We start from the raw sequence: 8944 nt of genomic DNA, 5'->3' as shown, positions 1-8944 counted from the left end.
CTAGGAACAGTGGGTTAACTGGTCTAGGAACAGTGGGTTAACTGGTCTAGGAACAGTGGGTTAACTGGTCTAGGAACAGTGGGTTAACTGGTCTAGGAACAGTGGGTTAACTGGTCTAGGAACAGTGGGTTAACTGGTCTAGGAACAGTGGGTTAACTGGTCTAGGAACAGTGGGTTAACTGGTCTAGGAACAGTGGGTTAACTGGTCTAGGAACAGTGGGTTAACTGGTCTAGGAACAGTGGGTTAACTGTTCTAGGAACAATGGGTTAACTGGCCTAGGAACAGTGGGTTAACTGGTCTAGGAACAGTGGGTTAACTGGTCTAGGAACAGTGGGTTAACTGGTCTAGGAACAGTGGGTTAACTGGTCTAGGAACAGTGGGTTAACTGGTCTAGGAACAGTGGGGTTAACCAGTCTAGGAACAGTGGGTTAACTGGTCTAGGAACAGTGGGTTAACTGGTCTAGGAACAGTGGGTTAACTGGTGTAGGAACAGTGGGTTAACTGGCCTAGGAACAGTGGGTTAACTGGTCTAGGAACAGTGGGTTAACTGGTCTAGGAACAATGGGTGAACTGGTCTAGGAACAGTGGGTTAACTGGTCTAGGAACAGTGGGTTAACTGGCCTAGGAACAGTGGGTTAACTGGTCTAGGAACAGTGGGTTAACTGGTCTAGGAACAGTGGGTTAACTGGCCAAGGAACAGTGGGTTAACTGGTCTAGGAACAGTGGGTTAACTGGTCTAGGAACAGTGGGTGAACTGGTCTAGGAACAGTGGGTTAACTGGTCTAGGAACAGTGGGTTAACTGGTCTAGGAACAGTGGGTTAACTGGCCTAGGAACAGTGGGTTAACTGGCCTAGGAACAGTGGGTTAACTGGTCTAGGAACAGTGGGTTAACTGGTCTAGGAACAGTGGGTTAACTGGTCTAGGAACAGTGGGTTAACTGGTCTAGGAACAGTGGGTTAACTGGTCTAGGAACAGTGGGTTAACTGGTGTAGGAACAGTGGGTTAACTGGCCTAGGAACAGTGGGTTAACTGGTCTAGGAACAGTGGGTTAACTGGCCTAGGAACAGTGGGTTAACTGGCCTAGGAACAGTGGGTTAACTGGCCTAGGAACAGTGGGTTAACTGGTCTAGGAACAGTGGGTTAACTGGTCTAGGAACAGTGGGTTAACTGGTCTAGGAACAGTGGGTTAACTGGTCTAGGAACAGTGGGTTAACTGGTCTAGGAACAGTAGGTTAACTGGTCTAGGAACAGTGGGTGAACTGGTCTAGGAACAGTGGGTTAACTGGCCTAGGAACAGTGGGTTAACTGGTCTAGGAACAGTGGGTTAACTGGTCTAGGAACAGTAGGTTAACTGGTCTAGGAACAGTGGGTTAACTGGTCTAGGAACAGTGGGTTAACTGGTCTAGGAACAGTGGGTTAACTGGTCTAGGAACAGTGGGTTAACTGGTCTAGGAACAGTGGGTTAACTGGTCTAGGAACAGTGGGTTAACTGGTCTAGGAACAGTGGGTTAACTGGTCTAGGAACAGTGGGTTAACTGGTTTAGGAACAGTGGGTTAACTGGTCTAGGAACAGTGGGTTAACTGGTCTAGGAACAGTGGGTTAACTGGTCTAGGAACAGTGGGTTAACTGGTCTAGGAACAGTGGGTTAACTGGCCTAGGAACAGTGGGTTAACTGGTCTAGGAACAGTGGGTTAAGTGGTCTAGGAACAGTGGGGTTAACTGGTCTAGGAACAGTGGGTTAACTGGCCTAGGAATAGTGGGTTAACTGGTCTAGGAACAGTGGGTTAACTGGTCTAGGAACAGTGGGTTAACTGGTCTAGGAACAGTGGGTTAACTGGTCTAGGAACAGTGGGTTAACTGGTCTAGGAACAGTGGGTTAACTGGCCTAGGAACAGTGGGTTAACTGGCCTAGGAACAGTGGGTTAACTGGTCTAGGAACAGTGGGGTAACTGGTCTAGGAACAGTGGGTTAACTGGCCTAGGAACAGTGGGTTAACTGGCCTAGGAACAGTGGGGTAACTGGTCTAGGAACAGTGGGTTAACTGGTCTAGGAACAGTGGGTTAACTGGTCTAGGAACAGTGGGTTAACTGGTCTAGGAACAGTGGGTTAACTGGTCTAGGAACAGTGGGTTAACTGGTCTAGGAACAGTGGGTTAACTGGCCTAGGAACAGTGGGTTAACTGGTCTAGGAACAGTGGGTTAACTGGCCTAGGAACAGTGGGTTAACTGGTCTAGGAACAGTGGGTTAACTGGTCTAGGAACAGTGGGTTAACTGGTCTAGGAACAGTGGGTTAACTGGTCTAGGAACAGTGGGTTAACTGGTCTAGGAACAGTGGGTTAACTGGTCTAGGAACAGTGGGTTAACTGGTCTAGGAACAGTGGGTTAACTGGTCTAGGAACAGTGGGTTAACTGGTCTAGGAACAGTGGGTTAACTGGTCTAGGAACAGTGGGTTAACTGGTCTAGGAACAGTGGGTTAACTGGTTTAGGAACAGTGGGTTAACTGGTCTAGGAACAGTGGGTTAACTGGTCTAGGAACAGTGGGTTAACTGGACTAGGAACAGTGGGTTAACTGGTCTAGGAACAGTGGGTTAACTGGACTAGGAACAGTGGGTTAACTGGTCTAGGAACAGTGGGTTAACTGGTCTAGGAACAGTGGGGTTAACTGGTCTAGGAACAGTGGGTTAACTGGCCTAGGAACAGTGGGTTAACTGGTCTAGGAACAGTGGGTTAACTGGTCTAGGAACAGTGGGTTAACTGGCCTAGGAACAGTGGGTTAACTGGTCTAGGAACAGTGGGTTAACTGGCCTAGGAACAGTGGGTTAACTGGTCTAGGAACAGTGGGTTAACTGGTCTAGGAACAGTGGGTTAACTGGTCTAGGAACAGTGGGTTAACTGGTCTAGGAACAGTGGGTTAACTGGTCTAGGAACAGTGGGTTAACTGGTCTAGGAACAGTGGGTTAACTGGTCTAGGAACAGTGGGTTAACTGGCCTAGGAACAGTGGGTTAACTGGTCTAGGAACAGTGGGTTAACTGGTCTAGGAAAAGTGGGGTTAACTGGTCTAGGAACAGTGGGTTAACTGGCCTAGGAACAGTGGGTTAACTGGTCTAGGAACAGTGGGTTAACTGGTCTAGGAACAGTGGGTTAACTGGCCTAGGAACAGTGGGTTAACTGGTCTAGGAACAGTGGGTTTACTGGCCTAGGAACAGTGGGTTAACTGGTCTAGGAACAGTGGGTTAACTGGCCTAGGAACAGTGGGTTAACTGGTCTAGGAACAGTGGGTTAACTGGTCTAGGAACAGTGGGTTAACTGGCCTAGGAACAGTGGGTTAACTGGTCTAGGAACAGTGGGTTAACTGGTCTAGGAACAGTGGGTGAACTGGTCTAGGAACAGTGGGTTAACTGGTCTAGGAACAGTGGGTTAACTGGCCTAGGAACAGTGGGTTAACTGGCCTAGGAACAGTGGGTTAACTGGTCTAGGAACAGTGGGTTAACTGGTGTAGGAACAGTGGGTTAACTGGTCTAGGAACAGTGGGTTAACTGGTCTAGGAACAGTGGGTTAACTGGCCTAGGAACAGTGGGTTAACTGGCCTAGGAACAGTGGGTTAACTGGTCTAGGAACAGTGGGTTAACTGGTCTAGGAACAGTGGGTTAACTGGTCTAGGAACAGTGGGTTAACTGGTCTAGGAACAGTGGGTTAACTGGTCTAGGAACAGTGGGTTAACTGGCCTAGGAACAGTGGGTTAACTGGTCTAGGAACAGTGGGTTAACTGGTCTAGGAACAGTGGGGTTAACTGGTCTAGGAACAGTGGGTTAACTGGCCTAGGAACAGTGGGTTAACTGGTCTAGGAACAGTGGGTTAACTGGTCTAGGAACAGTGGGTTAACTGGCCTAGGAACAGTGGGTTAACTGGTCTAGGAACAGTGGGTTAACTGGCCTAGGAACAGTGGGTTAACTGGTCTAGGAACAGTGGGTTAACTGGCCTAGGAACAGTGGGTTAACTGGTCTAGGAACAGTGGGTTAACTGGTCTAGGAACAGTGGGTTAAACTGGCCTAGGAACAGTGGGTTAACTGGTCTAGGAACAGTGGGTTAACTGGTCTAGGAACAGTGGGTGAACTGGTCTAGGAACAGTGGGTTAACTGGTCTAGGAACAGTGGGTTAACTGGTCTAGGAACAGTGGGTTAACTGGCCTAGGAACAGTGGGTTAACTGGCCTAGGAACAGTGGGTTAACTGGTCTAGGAACAGTGGGTTAACTGGTGTAGGAACAGTGGGTTAACTGGTCTAGGAACAGTGGGTTAACTGGTCTAGGAACAGTGGGTTAACTGGCCTAGGAACAGTGGGTTAACTGGCCTAGGAACAGTGGGTTAACTGGTCTAGGAACAGTGGGTTAACTGGTCTAGGAACAGTGGGTTAACTGGTCTAGGAACAGTGGGTTAACTGGCCTAGGAACAGTGGGTTAACTGGTCTAGGAACAGTGGGTTAACTGGTCTAGGAACAGTGGGTTAACTGGTCTAGGAACAGTGGGTTAACTGGTCTAGGAACAATGGGTTAACTGGTCTAGGAACAATGGGTTAACTGGCCTAGGAACAGTGGGTTAACTGGTCTAGGAACAGTGGGTTAACTGGTCTAGGAACAGTGGGTTAACTGGCCTAGGAACAGTGGGTTAACTGGTCTAGGAACAGTGGGTTAACTGGTCTAAGAACAGTGGTTGAACTGGCCTAGGAACAGTGGGTTAACTGGTCTAGGAACAGTGGGTTAACTGGCCTAGGAACAGTGGGTTAACTGGCCTAGGAACAGTGGGTTAACTGGCCTAGGAACCGTGGGTTAACTGGCCTAGGAACAGTGGGTTAACTGGCCTAGGAACAGTGGGTTAACTGGCTTAGGAACAGTGGGTTAACTGGTCTAGGAACAGTGGGTTAACTGGCCTAGGAACAGTGGGTTAACTGGCTTAGGAACAGTGGGTTAACTGGTCTAGGAACAGTGGGTTAACTGGCCTAGGAACAGTGGGTTAACTGGCCTAGGAACAATGGGTTAACTGGCCTAGGAACAGTGGGTTAACTGGCCTAGGAACAGTGGGTTAACTGGCCTAGGAACAGTGGGTTAACTGGTCTAGGAACAGTGGGTTAACTGGTCTAGGAACAGTGGGTTAACTGGTCTAGGAACAGTGGGTTAACTGGCCTAGGAACAGTGGGTTAACTGGTCTAGGAACAGTGGGTTAACTGGTCTAGGAACAGTGGGTTAACTGGTCTAGGAACAGTGGGTTAACTGGTCTAGGAACAATGGGTTAACTGGTCTAGGAACAATGGGTTAACTGGCCTAGGAACAATGGGTTAACTGGTCTAGGAACAGTGGGTTAACTGGTCTAGGAACAGTGGGTTAACTGTTCTAGGAACAGTGGGTTAACTGGTCTAGGAACAGTGGGTTAACTGCCTGTTCAGGGGCAGAATGACAGATTTGTACCTTGTCAGTTCGAGAATTTGTACATGAAACCTTTCGGTTACTAGTCCAACGCTCTAACCACTAGGCTACCCTGCCGCCCCTTGCCTTGCAGAGGACCTGGCCATAAAGGCTGTTCAAGTCCAGGGTGGAGTGGTGGGTCAGGTAGACGTTGGGTTTTGGGGCACAGTCCAGGGAAATGCTTACATTCACTCGCTGTATGGTGGCAAGGTGAATGTATGTTCGTGTTGGCAGGGTAGAGATAACCACTTGTGCATTGGGGAAAGTAGAATAAGCTTTTTCAATCACTCCCTTGAGTGCTGGGCCCCCAAGTAGTGTTAGCTGTGCCATGATTTCCTCTCTCTCCTTCACTGCTGTTAGCTGTGCCATGTGGTTCTCTCTCTCTCCTTCACTGCTGTTAGCTGTGCCATGTGGTCCTCTCTCTCCTTCACTGCTGTTAGCTGTGCCATGTGTTTCTCTCTCTCTCCTTCACTGCTGTTAGCTGTGCCATGAGTTCCTCTCTCTCCTTCACTGCTGTTAGCTGTGCCATGTGGTTCTCTCTCTCTCCTTCACTGCTGTTAGCTGTGCCATGAGTTCCTCTCTCTCCTTCACTGCTGTTAGCTGTGCCATGTGTTTCTCTCTCTCCTTCACTGCTGTTAGCTGTGCCATGTGTTCCTCTCTCTCCTTCACTGCTGTTAGCTGTGCCATGTGTTCCTCTCTCTCCTTCACTGGTTAGCTGTGCTATGTGTTTCTCTCTCACCTCAGTCCGTAGAGCAGACAGCCGTTCATCTCCTCCTTCCACCCTCCGGGTCTCGTTGGACTGGTCTTGTTTTGCTGGTCTGTTTTGTGGGTCTTTTCTGTCTGGATTGTGTGAACTATCTCTCTGAGCTCCACCATGTCTCTCTCCATCTCTGTGAATGTATCCCTCTCAGTGATGGAGGAGCAGTGCAGTTGTGGGACCTGGGTGTGTTCAGTGGTGGTGACCATCCTCGTCAGCAGGACAGTTAGAAGAGGTGTGTTCAGTGGTGGTGACCATCCTCGTCAGCAGGACAGTTTGAAGAGGTGTGTTCAGTGGTGGTGACCATCCTTGTCAGCAGGACAGTTAGAAGAGGTGTGTTCAGTGGTGGTGACCATCCTCGTCTGCAGGACAGTTTGAAGAGGTGTGTTCAGTGGTGGTGACCATCCTCGTCTGCAGGACAGTTAGAAGAGGTGTGTTCAGTGGTGGTGACCATCCTCGTCAGCAGGACAGTTTGAAGAGGTGTGTTCAGTGGTGGTGACCATCCTCGTCAGCAGGACAGTTTGAAGAGGTGTGTTCAGTGGTGGTGACCATCCTCGTCAGCAGGACAGTTTGAAGAGGTGTGTTCAGTGGTGATGACCATCCTCGTCTGCAGGACAGTTAGAAGAGGTGTGTTCAGTGCTGGTGACCATCCTCGTCAGCAGGACAGTTTGAAGAGGTGTGTTCAGTGGTGGTGACCATCCTCGTCAGCAGGACAGTTAGAAGAGGTGTGTTCAGTGGTGGTGACCATCCTCGTCTGCAGGACAGTTAGAAGAGGTGTGTTCAGTGGTGGTGACCATCCTCGTCTGCAGGACAGTTTGAAGAGGTGTGTTCAGTGGTGGTGACCATCCTCGTCTGCAGGACAGTTTGAAGAGGTGTGTTCAGTGCTGGTGACCATCCTCGTCAGCAGGACAGTTTGAAGAGGTGTGTTCAGTGGTGGTGACCATCCTCGTCTGCAGGACAGTTTGTAGAGGTGTGTTCCGTGCTAAGGAGGTGTCCATCCTCGTCTGCAGGACAGTTTGTAGAAGTGTGTTCCGTGCTAAGGAGGTGTCCATCCTCGTCTGCAGGACAGTTTGTAGAAGTGTGTTCCGTGCTAAGGAGGTGTCCATCCTCGTCTGTAGGACAGTTTGTAGAAGTGTGTTCCGTGCTAAGGAGGTGTCCATCCTCGTCTGTAGGACAGTTTGTAGAGGTGTGTTCCGTGCTAAGGAGGTGTCCATCCTCGTCTGCAGGACAGTTTGTAGAGGTGTGTTCCGTGCTAAGGAGGTGTCCATCCTCGTCTGCAGGACAGTTTGAAGAGGTGTGATCAGACTCACTCAGGATGGGGAGTCGTCACAGAGCTTTTCCTGCTGCGCTCTCTCTTTTGATACCATGAAAGTCCTACTGGAATTGCTTGAGGAGGCCCTGCACCATTACTGTCCCAGACTTGTACACATTGACAGAGGTTGTTTCAATCTCTAGTATTCTGAGTTTCCACCGTGGGCCAATACCCTCTCTCTTGACATAAGGGTAGTGTACTCTTATAGCACTGTGCCATGCCAGGGGATGGTCTGTGTTTATATAGCACTGTGCCATGCCAGGGGATGGTCTGGTTAATATAACTCTGTGTCAGGGGATGGTCTGTGTTTATATAGCACTGTGCCATGCCAGGGGATGGTCTGGTTAATATAACACTGTGTCAGGGGATGGTCTGTGTTTATATAGCACTGTGCCATGCCAGGGGATGGTCTTTGTTTATATAGCACTGTGCCATGCCAGGGGATGGTCTGGTTAATATAACTCTGTGTCAGGGGATGGTCTGTGTTTATATAGCACTGTGCCATGCCAGGGGATGGTCTGGTTAATATAACACTGTGTCAGGGGATGGTCTGTGTTTATATAGCACTGTGCCATGCCAGGGGATGGTCTGTGTTTATATAGCACTGTGCCATGCCAGGGGATGGTCTGGTTAATATAACACTGTGTCAGGGGATGGTCTGTGTGGAACATGAATTAGCTTACGTTCCCCTCTTTGTGGCAGTCAGCAAATACTGTCTGTGGATTGTCCTTCCTTGAGGAGATTCTTTTTGCACTGTTCCCGTGCAGTGTTATGTTTAATATCCATAGGGTACTGTATCCCAGGGATACGTCATGGTGGGTCAAGGGTCACTACATTTGGAGGGGGCTGTGAAACTCTGCTGCCATTGTTCGGGCTCAAGAGTTTTCACACCTCTCACTTCACACTTCAGTGCAAATTGAAGATGCAGCAAGGTCAGTTTTGTCCTAGCAGCTTGGTATTTTTAAAATTATTTATTTTAACTTTATTTAACTAGGCAAGTCAGTTAAAATAACAAATTCTTATTTTACAATGACTGCCTACTCCGGCCAAACCCTCCCTTAACCCGGACAACGCTGGACCAAATGTGTGCCGCCCTATGGGACTCCCGATCACGGCCGGTTGTGATACAGCCCTGGACCGAACCAGGATCTGTAGTGATGCCTCTGGCACTGAGATGCAGTGCCTTAGACCACTGCCCCACTCTGGAGCCACTTGGTAGCTTAGTAGCCTTATTTATTAAGCTTTATAGAACAACATTACCTAGAGATTGTCTTTTACTTTTTTGGCAAAACACCAGTCTCAACGTCAACAGTGAAGAGGCGACTCCGGGATGCTGGCCTTCTAGGCAGAGTTCCTCTGTCCAGTCTCAACGTCAACAGTGAAGAGGCGACTCCGGGATGCTGGCCTTCTGGGCA

This window comes from Oncorhynchus tshawytscha, linkage group LG24 (genome assembly GCF_018296145.1).
Source record: "Oncorhynchus tshawytscha isolate Ot180627B linkage group LG24, Otsh_v2.0, whole genome shotgun sequence".
Classification (NCBI taxonomy): Eukaryota; Metazoa; Chordata; class Actinopteri; order Salmoniformes; family Salmonidae; genus Oncorhynchus; species Oncorhynchus tshawytscha.
Note: the sequence above shows the minus strand (reverse complement) of the source record.